At 40.1% G+C, this 11,705-nt stretch overlaps 1 long non-coding RNA gene across 1 annotated transcript; it reads left to right on the top strand.

Annotated features, from left to right (window-relative positions):
* Positions 1-1,244: 1,244 nt before the first annotated feature.
* Positions 1,245-5,630, top strand: LOC141133595 (uncharacterized). Its single transcript, XR_012243101.1, has 2 exons — positions 1,245-3,212; positions 3,367-5,630. It is a non-coding gene; the product is annotated as an uncharacterized lncRNA (long non-coding RNA).
* The last annotated feature ends 6,075 nt before the right edge of the window (positions 5,631-11,705 follow it).

Here is an 11,705-nt window from a genome sequence, read left to right as displayed (position 1 = left end):
TCTCAGTCCAGTTCTGAAGCCTACACAAACATGGGGAAGACTTCAGATTTGACAGCTGTCCAAAAGGCGACCATCGACACATTGCACAAGGAGGGAAAGACACAAAAGGTTATTGCTGAAGAGGCTGGCTGTTCTCAGAGCTCTGTGTCCAAACACATTAATAGAGAGGCAAAGGGAAGGAAAAACTGTGGTCAGAAAAAGTGTACAAGCGATAGGGATCACCGCGCCCTAGTCAAGATTGTGAAAAAAAACCCATTCAAAAATGTGGGGGAGATTCACAAGGAGTGGACAGCTGCTGGAGTCAGTGCTTCAAGATCCACCACCAAGAGACGCTTGAAAGACATGGGTTTCAACTGCCGCATACCTCGTGTCAAGCCACCGTTGACCAAGAAACAGCGCGAAAACCGTCTCACCTGGGCTAAGGAAAAAAAGAGCTGGACTGCTGCTGAGTGGTCCAAAGTCATGTTTTCTGACGAAAGCAAATTTTGCATTTCCTTTGGAAATCGAGTTGCCTGAAGTCTAGTGTAAAGTTTCCACCATCAGTGATGGTTTGGGGTGCCATGTCATCTGCTGGTGTCGGTCCACTCTGTTTCCTGAGATCCAGGGTCAACGCAGCCGTCTACCAGCAAGTTTTAGAGCACTTCATGCTTCCTGCTGCTGACCTGCTCTATGGAGATGGAGATTTCAGGTTCCAACAGGACTTGGCGCCTGCACACAGCGCAAAATCTACCCGTGCCTGGTTTACGGACCATGGTATTTCTGTTCTAAATTGGCCAGCCAACTCCCCTGACCTTAGCCCCATAGAAAATCTGTGGGGTATTGTGAAAAGGAAGATGCAGAATGCCAGACCCAACAACGCAGAAGAGTTGAAGGCCACTATCAGAGCAACCTGGGCTCTCATAACACCTGAGCAGTGCCAGAAACTCATCGACTCCATGCCACGCCGCATTAATGCAGTAATTGAGGCAAAAGGAGCTCCAACCAAGTATTGAGTATTGTACATGCTCATATTTTTCATTTTCATACTTTTCAGTTGGCCAACATTTCTAAAAAATCCCTTTTTTGTATTAGCCTTAAGTAATATTCTAATTTTGTGACACACGGAATTTTGGATTTTCATTTGTTGCCACTTCAAATCATCAAAATTAAATGAAATAAACATTTGAATGCATCAGTCTGTGTGCAATGAATAAATATAATGTACAAGTTACACCTTTTGAATGCAATTACTGAAATAAATCAAGTTTTTCAAAATATTCTAATTTACTGGCTTTTACCTGTATATTCACAGGAAAAATGGAGAAGGTGAATCTCCCTAATGGGGAGGCATGCAGAAAAAAAAGATATTGGTAAAATTTTGTAACCCTTTCCTTTTTCTATCCAAAGCTAAAAAATTACTTTAGATACACTTTAAAGTATAACTTTCTTTTTCTAGCAACTTTGATGTTGGGCAGTTAAGTTATCAGCCTAGCAAATAGTATTTGTTACCTCTTTTGATTGCAAATGGCCACCCAGGCTCTTGCAGTATACAAAACTTCAACCCATTTTGCCCGTTAACGGCTTTCTGTAGCTGTCAGTGGAATGCCTACATAGGAAGATGTTCTGTCTATAGCTACTGTTATGACTAAAGTCAATGTTCGAAAGTTTCCCATTAAGCACAGTATGTCTCATTTCTCATTTATCCAGGCCTTGGTATAGCAAGTAATAGACGCATATACCTGGACTTGTTCTGTAATGTTGAAGGCCCTTGTCTTTGTTTTATCATCTTGCCAACCTAGTAACGCATATGTGTGGTGGCAAAGGTGAGTTTTAACACCCACATATGCGTCCATGGGTGGCAGAGCTCTTTTTGCTAAGAGCGTGCTCACTGTGTGGTCCTAGCTGTCAAAGACAGCTTCTGGTCTCTGCTAATGATCAGCACTGTGGTAAGTAATTGGCCAGTCCTTCTACCACTCCAGAGACTCTTATTGGGATGTCGAGGCTGGGTGGGATAGGGCTATAGACAGTAAGACCCCTACTTAAAAATGGGTTCCATTCCTGGAAGCTCGCTTGTAAGTCCAACAAAGATCAGTGCTTGCAGACAAAGGCTGAGATCTGTGTGTTCTGGTGGGGGGAGTCCACCTGTCAGAACACAATAGCACAGCTGGGGAGAACGCTGCACCAACATTGCCTGTGTTGGTGTGGTGATCTGTCAGTTTTTTGTTTTTGTTTTTCATTCAGCCTGCTGGGTTGAATGCAAAAAACTGCAAATACATGTTTGTATCTTTTGAAAGTTTGAAACTCAAAGGTTTCTATGTAGGGGACTTACTGTAAACAAAAACTAATACAAATAATCCTAAGTCCACATATATCCAATAATCTTCTTGGTGAATGGCGCAGAGAGTTCATCAAACAATTCAGTGCCAAATTCTTCATGCACTCTTAACGTGGAAAATGTGACCAAAATCCCAATGCTGCAAACACAAATCCACACACATGAGATGCACCTCCATGTTCAGGGTGTGCCCTCACCTTAACAATTGGACCTATAGATGGACCTAGGTCTATATGTGCTTTCCCCAACTTATATATAGTTCTTCAAAAAAGTTTGGCACTTTTTTAAACAAATTTTTTTATAGATATAATATATACACACACGTGTGTAAACTTTTTGAAGACCCCCTCGTATAGAACTCTCTCTCTATCTAAATATAATATGTATCCCAGGATGTCACTGACCACTTATGCCTCCCTTTTATTCCAAGAACTGGTACTGCCCCTTTAAATTTTCATTATTATATGAGCAGGTACTGCAAACACTCAGAACCATACAAGAACCCCTATAGTGTAATAATTGGGTAATTCCAGCTATTTTATTTAAAAGTAATGCACTCGCTTATTAAGAACAGAACATCACATTGAGTAAATCACCATCGGCTCACAGCAAATCTGTCAATTCCACCTTCTGGTATCGGCAGACCACCTCCCCCGGGCCTTCCTCTGAGGCCACCTGATATGTGGCGCAACGCGTTAGGGTGGAGCCGGGTGATGTAGACTGGTTTGCTGCGAGCTGATGGTGAGTTACTATATCTAATATCGTGCCCAAGCAGTACACGGACATATATTTGACTTTTGTTTCGAATTCCTCCTGAAGAAAAGCAGTGAACTTTACTGTACTGTGTCTAGAGCCTGATAAGCTTTATATCTGCAGTGTGAGATCATCTAATGCTGTGGTTCTCAACCTCAGTCCTCAAGTAACCCCAAAAGGCCATGTTTTCGGGATTACTCTTAGATAATATAGCTGTTTAAAATACCAAGCCATTGACTCTGTGCAAGATAAAGGAAAACCTGCAAACATGGCCTATTTGGTGGTACTTGAGGACTGAGGTTGAGAACCACTTGTCTAACGCACTGCTAGTCTCACCAGTTTTGGAAGGAGGTTTGGTGGTCTCACCTGCTCTGTTTTGCTGGAGAGGAAGCTGAATCTGAGGACTTGCAGTACAAGGATCTCCCTTGCTTCTGTTTCATCCATTCTGTGGATTTGTGCCTTCTGCACTTCTTCTGCTTCTTTATGATTTCCCTACCAGTTATCAGATCACCAGTTGTCAGAGTAACAGTTCTGACATGGGAAAGCAGAACCCTGGTCACTTTACCAAGATGTTCACCAGAGAGAGTGCAGAACAAGGCATAAGTCAGTAAAGGGAGACCATAGGAAATGTTGGTGACGAGGCCTTTGCTCCTGCCTGCCTTTTTTTGGGCAATGCTTCCACAATTCAGGTCTTTCTTTAACAGGTAACCCCGTCCTAGATTTGTAATCTGTCAAAAACTGGGTGGCCTCACAAACCTTGATGCTTCCCGTCTTAATCTTGGACAATTAACATCTACCTTGACACATTCTATGGTGATTGGGTTAAGGCGACTGATTTACCCTACATGGGTATGTTCCAGGCACTCCGAACTGAAGAAGCCTGTTGGGTGAGTTGTTTTCAGTATTGCAGAACAAGTCTGGTTTGTGTGTACCTATGTCTAGTTATTGGGTGCAATGGTTCCTACGGGCCTTTACGGTTATAAGAGAAATACTCTTCATAGTCTTGGCCATTTGGTGAGGAATGTCACTTAAGATCTTCATGTTTTATGACACAACAGTTCATGAGTTGCAATACACGATGGCTGTAGCTCATTGTGATCACAAAGCTAATTTTGAGAAAGCAGAGCTCACCCCACATATGGTCCTGTGGTTCTCCGTAGAGTTGATGTCTTTCCTCCCGATTGTACTGGGTGTAGTCCTCACCGGGAGGTGGCTTATTACAGTAGTCCGAGGCCAGCAGAACATGGGAAACAAAGCATTAGAGGTACAATTGTACATGGGTGCTGTATGCCCAAATTTTTTTTTGTATACGTTTGGCATTAACACCCTCAAATTGGAGAAGTCGTCTATTGGCTATGCAAACAATATAGTTTCATCTCCCCAGTGTGGGATGGAGGACTGCTACCGGCAACCACAATGGTATTCTTCATCTTCATTTTTAAAAAAAGTACCCGAGTATTAACTAGCAAAAAGATCCTTTTATTGTAATTTTTTAAGTATACAAAAAAGTGTATCCATGATTATTCTATGCTTCATTTTATTAAAACGTGAAAAAAAAAAAAAAAAGAATTTATAAAAAATATTAATGGCCATGCGAAGATCCTTTTTTAATCTGAAATTCTTACACTGTATGTATAAGCCGTATTCCAGATATAAAAAGAATAACATAAGTTTGTGAAAGAAAAAATGCAGAACGCCGTTATGATAGCGGATTTTATAAAAAAAAGTGAATGTGATTAAAGAATTTGTTAAATATAATTATATATAAATATTTAATATTTTATGGCTCTGAAATATAAGACTATATAAATTATATAGAGGTCCCTCTATTGTTCTTGCTTGTTTTACCTCATTTTGTTTTGTACATAGTTCTTTTTTTTTTTTTCCCTTTTTTTTTTTTTTTTTTTTTATTCAGGAGAATGTTGTGTTTTTTTTTATTGTTATCACCTTTTATTCATTTTTAAATTATTGAACCCCATTGCTGTTTTTACAACTTTTTTTTTTTTATATACACCTTGTTTCCATAATTTAAATGTGTTTTCAGTGCTCATTGATAATTTAAAACACTAAAATTATCAGTTCATCTGAAAAAAAAAGGTCTGAAAAACGTGGTAAAATTGAGATACTTTAATTATAACAAGAAAGTAAAAAAAATTAAGCATAACACTATATTAAAAAAAAAATATTTTGAGAATAGACAGCAGAAGGGGGGAGGGAGGAAACTTTTTGCATGAAATATGTAAATATTGTAAAATAACATTTTTTTCTGAGACTGTAAAATTTGTTGCCTGCTCCACATGCAAACATTTTGACAAAAAGAAAAGGAGAGAGAGAATTTGTTAACTCTTCATTTTTCCGGCATGTCTTGCAATTCTTTTCTATTTTTTTATTTGTTTTTGCATGAATGTCTACCCATTTGCATTAAAAACACTGAAGTGGCCGGAAGATAACTGTGTGTGAAGTTTTCATTTTAGCTGAATAGTGTTTAATAACAATACAAATAGTTGAACAGGGATTATGGATGATATTGAATGTAAAGAAACATATAAAATGTATAACCTGGTTTTTGTCAGGATAAAAAAAAATCATTTTTTTTTATTTGCATTTGTGTTAAATAGGCATTGTTTTTCCAAATGGAAAGTGTGTTTGTTTACAAATTTTTTTTTTTTTAGTAAATATGAATTTTGGGAATTTCACACGTGGCAGGCTGAATAATCAAAAAAGGGAACGATAAGCATTTATATTCATCGTTGGACCTGTGAATCACATTTGAAATTGTATAAATTGAAACAAAATACATTTCCGACTTGAATAGTTGTAAATGGAATGAAATATGAATATTACATTTGTTTCTCTAGTAATAATAATAATAATAAAGTTCAAATTTTTTAAACATTTGATTGATGAAAAAAAAACTTTCAGGATGAATTCACATGGACATATTTTTCTCTTTTTTTATTATTATTATATGATTATCTGAAAAAGGTCCCTTTCATTGGGTATTTGGCAACTTTATTATGCTGTAGAGCTCAGACTAATGGTCAACTGTTTGCCTTTCAAAGTAGAACTGAACTGCAGGATTGAGGATTTGCTTTAAAATTAAAGTGAAAATAAACTCCCTCAATCAACACAAACTAAAACAATATAAAAAACAGTGTAGCGCTGGATTAATAAAGAAAGCGCATATAATAATATATGCGAATATACCAGGACCCGTGAAATTTATGAGTGAGTGGGTAATGAAAACCATATATCACTATTCTAAAATAATCAAACGCACATGTGTGTAAATCATTAGTGACACTAGGAAGTGTTCAGATAAACCTATATGTGTTTGAAAACGGTGAGTAATATGAACATATATACGTATATTTAATTTTGGTTAATTGTGTGAGCCAAATATCAACATAAACAATGAAAATCAATACAGTGATGATTGACAATGTATGATAAAGAAACTGTCAACCTATTAACGTTCGTTAATCCAAAAACCATATACTACTCAACAATAATAAAATTATTGAAATTATTGGGTTAAACAGACGCAAAGATTCATATGCTGTAAATAAAAGTCCCAAAGCATAGTAAAAAAATATATAAAATTAAAATAAATGGGTTAGGACCAACCCAAAAATTCATATACTGCAAATAAATATAGAGTCCCAAACGTGGTGAAATTTCAACATAAATTCCGGTTCAGTGTTCCACTGCAACTGTAGCCCACCACCAAGAGAATACAGCTGGAGGCTTACCGGACAGCCTGCGACCACCCTTATTCAGGGGGGTCAAAACAGGCTCAGTAGAGATGTATAGGTCCAGTGGATGTCTCCTAGGAAGGCTCCATAGACGTTCTGCCAATTGCACAGGAAGATTTTGCTTGTGATCACCGTATACTCTCCAGGGGTGTTCCTCTTATGGCAAACCAAGAAGGGTTTCCAAGCAAAATGCAGCAAAAATTGTCAACAGGTGCCCCAAAAAGAAAAAGAGGACTCCAATAGTGCAGACCAATCTTACTACTTTATTTAAAATATGTGTTAACAAATAAATCTAAAACCGAAGCTTCTGACAGGGAGAAGTAAAAAAACGAACTCCACCGCCGTTTAAAATACAATCGCGCATGCGCGACACGTGCTCACGTTGTGACCCTACGGCCGTTTCGTCACAACTGACGTCATCGTCAGGCAGGTATATTCAGAGATTTATCACGTACGGTGGGGGGAGGGGGGGTGGTATTTGATCGGCTGCTGATTTTGTATGTTTGCCCACTGACAAAGAAATGATCAAACTATAATTTTAATGGAAGGTTTATTTCAACAGTGAGAGACAGAATAACAACAAAAATATCCCAAAAAACGTACTTAAAAAAAGTTATAAATTGATTTACATTTTAATGAGTGAAATAAGTATTTGATCCCCTATCAATCAGCAGGATTTCTGGCTCCCAGGTGTCTTCTATACAGGTAACGAGCTGAGATTAGGAGCACTCCCTAATCTCAGCTTGTTGCCTGTATAAAAGGCACCTGTACAAAGAAGCAATCAGATTGCAATCTCCCCACCATGGCCAAGACTAAAGAGCTGTCCAAGAATGTCAGGGACAAGATTGTAGACCTACACAAGGCTGACAATGGGCTACAAGACCATTGCCAAGCAGCTTGGTGAGAAGGTAATAGTTGGTGCGATTTATCCGCGAGTGAAAGAAACCCAAAATCGCTGTCAATCTCCCTCGGTCTGGGGCTCCATGCAAGATCTCACCTTGTGGAGTTTCAATGATCATGAGAACGGTGAGGAATCAGCCCAGAACTACGTGGGAAAATCTTCTCAATGATCTCAAGGCAATTGGGACCATCGTCACCAAGAAAACAATTGGTAACACACTATGCCATGAAGGACTGAAATTCTGTAGCACCCACAAGGTCCCCCTGCTCAAGAAAGATGTACAGGCCCATCTGAAGTTTGCTAATGAACATCAGAATGCTTCAGAGGAGAACTGGGTGAAAGTGTTGTGGTCAAATCAGACCAAAATCGATCTCTTTGGCATCAACTCAACTCGCCGTGTTTGGAGGAGAGATATGCTGCCTATGACCCCAAGAACACCATCCCCACCATCAAACATGGAGGTGGAAACATTATGCTTTGGGGGAGTTTTTCTGCAAAGGGGACAGGACAACTTCACCACATCAAAGGGACGATGGACGGGGCCATGTACTGTAAATCTTGGGTGAGAACCTCCTTCCCTCAGCCAGGGCATTGAAAATGGGTCGTGGATGGGTATTCCAGCATGGAAATGACCCAAAACACATGGTCAAGGCAACAAAGGAGTAAGAGGAAGCACTGGTGTGACCTAGCCAGTCTCCAGACCTTAATCCCATAGAAAGTATGTGGAGGGAGCTGAAAGTTCAAGTTACCAAATGTCAGCTCAACCTTAATGACTTGGAGAGAATCTGCATAGAAGACTGGGACAAAATCCCTCCTGAGATGTGTGCAAACCTGGTGGCCAACTACAAGAAACGTCTTACCTCTGTGATTGCCAACACGGGTTTAGCCACCAAGTCATGTTTTGCAAAGGGGTCATACTTATTTCACTCATTAAAATGCAAATCAATTTATAAAAAAGGTATTGCAAAGAGACAATAAGGCAACAGAAATACAAAGGCGTTTAAAAATAAAATAGTTGCAATTCCTAGTTTCAACAGACTTCAGTCAATGACTAATTTGATATATTGGCTCACTTACGACTTGACAGATCTTCCTAGGTTTGATTTTACACCAGAGCCGAGCAATGTGGTTGCAGTTCACTTTTCTTTGGTATCAAGGGGGTGTTGACAGAGACCATCTGACCAATTAAAAAAAGAACACAAGGAAGTGCCAGCTAAGTGTAGCACCAATGGGTTTATTACGATTAAAAAGCCAAATGCAAACTCACAAATATAAAATCAAAGAACTTATCTGCAGCCATGGCGCATTGGATGGAAGACGTCCACTAGAAGAGCCACTTGTGACAGCAAACTGCCTGTAATCAGTGAGCAAACCAAGTCCAATGTTCCAGAAGGTAAGGAGAGCCACTGTGGGACACAAGGCAGGGATGTGATGTCACACCTGGGGCTGGCTGTTTGCTATGGTGATGTGTTCAGAACTCCAATTGGTTCCTTTCTCAAACCAGCCTCTGTCTTCTCTCCTGTGCTTGTTGGCCACCAGGCCTGCAACTGCAAGGCTTGTCTCCATATGAGTATGACCATTATCATTAAGTATGCGGTAGTTTCCCACCACTGCTGACCTTGCAAGGGTAACTGGTTTTCCATGGTTTGTCCTTGTTGCTGCCAAACGATGACATGGTCACCTCTGGCCATATAACATGCTTCCACAGTGGGTTGCGTGTACCCATGTCCTTCTGGCCTGTATTATTTTGCCCTTATTGTACCACAGTATGCCTGATCCTAAGTGCAAGGGAAGTGGTTCAGCAGGCTTCTCCAACTCGCAATCCTCTAACCATTGTGGGGTGACTAGCAGTGCTCTGAGGACTTGATTTCGATAGTTTGGAATGTTGCTCCCAGCTTGAGCCTTCCGAGTCTTCTTTCCTTCTTATTGAATATATATAAACCGCTGCGCTTAGGACAAGATATAAGGTATGCAGCCCCCCTAAAGAAGGCTCCCTAAGGAAACTCCACAAAATGTTTGAAATATATACTGGGGTATGGCGCTCCCTTTAGGATAATGGGATGGTGTGGTAGAGAGGGGGGGATGGGTGTATGGTTCCTAGCACCTAGAACCAATTTATAACTCCAATTATACCCCTATTGGTGGTACAGAGTACCATCAACCCTAAAAGTACAGAAAACCTATTGTGCAGCAGTGCAATCTTCAGTGAGACATTTCATACTTCATACATGTGGTCACATTAGAAATATATAAAAACCAAACTAAACCATAAATCACACATGTGACCACCCTTAGGTGAAAAAAAGAGGGTTAAAGTGCTAAAACCCTTAATTATGTTAGATCTTCACCACCAAGCCAGCATGTAGTGGCTTGTTCGCAAACACCATACATACACCTTAGAGTATGCCAGTGAACATAGTTCTAGATGTGCAAATAAATAATTTTCCCTATATCCCATAAACTCAGTCCAAATGTGTACAAATCAATTAGTAATAAAATTATAGTCCATATAGTAATCAAAAAATCTTCAGGTCCAATGTTGAGAATTTCCAAAACTGTGACTGAAGTGCTCTCAGATGATAATAGTGACTTGTTGTGCTCCCCCTCATGGGTCCCCACTCACCGAATCCCGCAACCCCAAAAAGGGGCAAACAGCATAGGGTATCACGGCCACAAGCTCCTCTCCACCACGATCATCTGGGGTTTCCGGATTGATCTCCGCTCACTGTGTTGTATTTACGGTATGCTCCCAATGGTTCCCTCCTTGTACAAATTGGTGACAGATTCCAGGGCTCCAAGGATTGCCTCAATGGTAGCAACAGATCCACAGCAAGAACAGCACTGTCTGTATAAGGGTCAGACAGCTTAATAAGGGGTAATCTCCAAAAGTCAACCTTTGGTTATTATTTATTTGCACATCTAGAACTATGTTCACTGGCATACTCTAAGGTGTGTGTATGGTGTTTGCGAACAAGCCACTACACGCTGGCTTGGTGGCGAAGATCTAACATATAATTAAGGGTTTTAGCACTTTAACCCTCTTTTTTTCACCTAAGGGTGGTCATATGTGTGATTTATGGTTTAGTTTGGTTTTTATATATTTCTAATGTGACCACATGTATGAGGTATGAAATGTCTCACTGAAGATTGCACTGCTGCACAATAGGTTTTCTGTACTTTTAGGGTTGATGGTACTCTGTACCACCAATAGGGGTATAATTGGAGTTATAAATTGGTTCTAGGTGCTAGGAACCATACACCCCCCCCCCCCCACCACCACCACCACACCATCCCATTATCCTAAAGGGAGCGCCATACCCCAGTATATATTTCAAACATTCTTTCCTTCTTCTCCCACTTGCAGAGGGGAATTTTCTTCAGGTATACTGGGTTTTATGACCAAAATTTCTACCTTGATAGGCGACTCAGCTTTCGGGGTTCATAACCATACTTCTAAATCCTCTCATCCAGAGTCTCTCTGAAATGCCTGAGGATGTGGATAACAAAAGTCTCATTTTTTGGATGAGTTTGTGCCTGATGAGACTCGGTCTGTTGACATTACATCCAGGCTTAAACAGGAATTCCAGGTATGGCTATTGGATACATAGTTACATTGGTCTGGCTTGGACCAATATAACTATGCATGTCTTACCTTGGCAATCCCCCTGGAAGTTGGCAATCACTCAAGTAGACACCCCTACTTCAGTGATCTCCATTTTCTTCCGGGACCCATGCTAAGCAGGTGGCCTGATGCATTGTGAACAAAGGAGGTTGAATGCTCAGCGTAGATGCCTTTCAGCGAATGCTTTGCATCGCCTGAATGAGTGCTAAGCGTTTGCTGAATTGATGAAGGGGAGAGTGTGATGTCACCACCCCAACTTTCCACATCGTCCAATCAAGGAATGAGTTCAGAATCTCTGAACTTTTACATGTAAATTCTGCTATTTGCAGATGGATTATATCACAGTGAGATGCAAGGTAC

Source organism: Aquarana catesbeiana, linkage group LG03, assembly GCF_042186555.1.
Source record: "Aquarana catesbeiana isolate 2022-GZ linkage group LG03, ASM4218655v1, whole genome shotgun sequence".
NCBI classification, from domain to species: Eukaryota; Metazoa; Chordata; class Amphibia; order Anura; family Ranidae; genus Aquarana; species Aquarana catesbeiana.
This window is presented reverse-complemented; position numbering and strand designations above follow the sequence as displayed.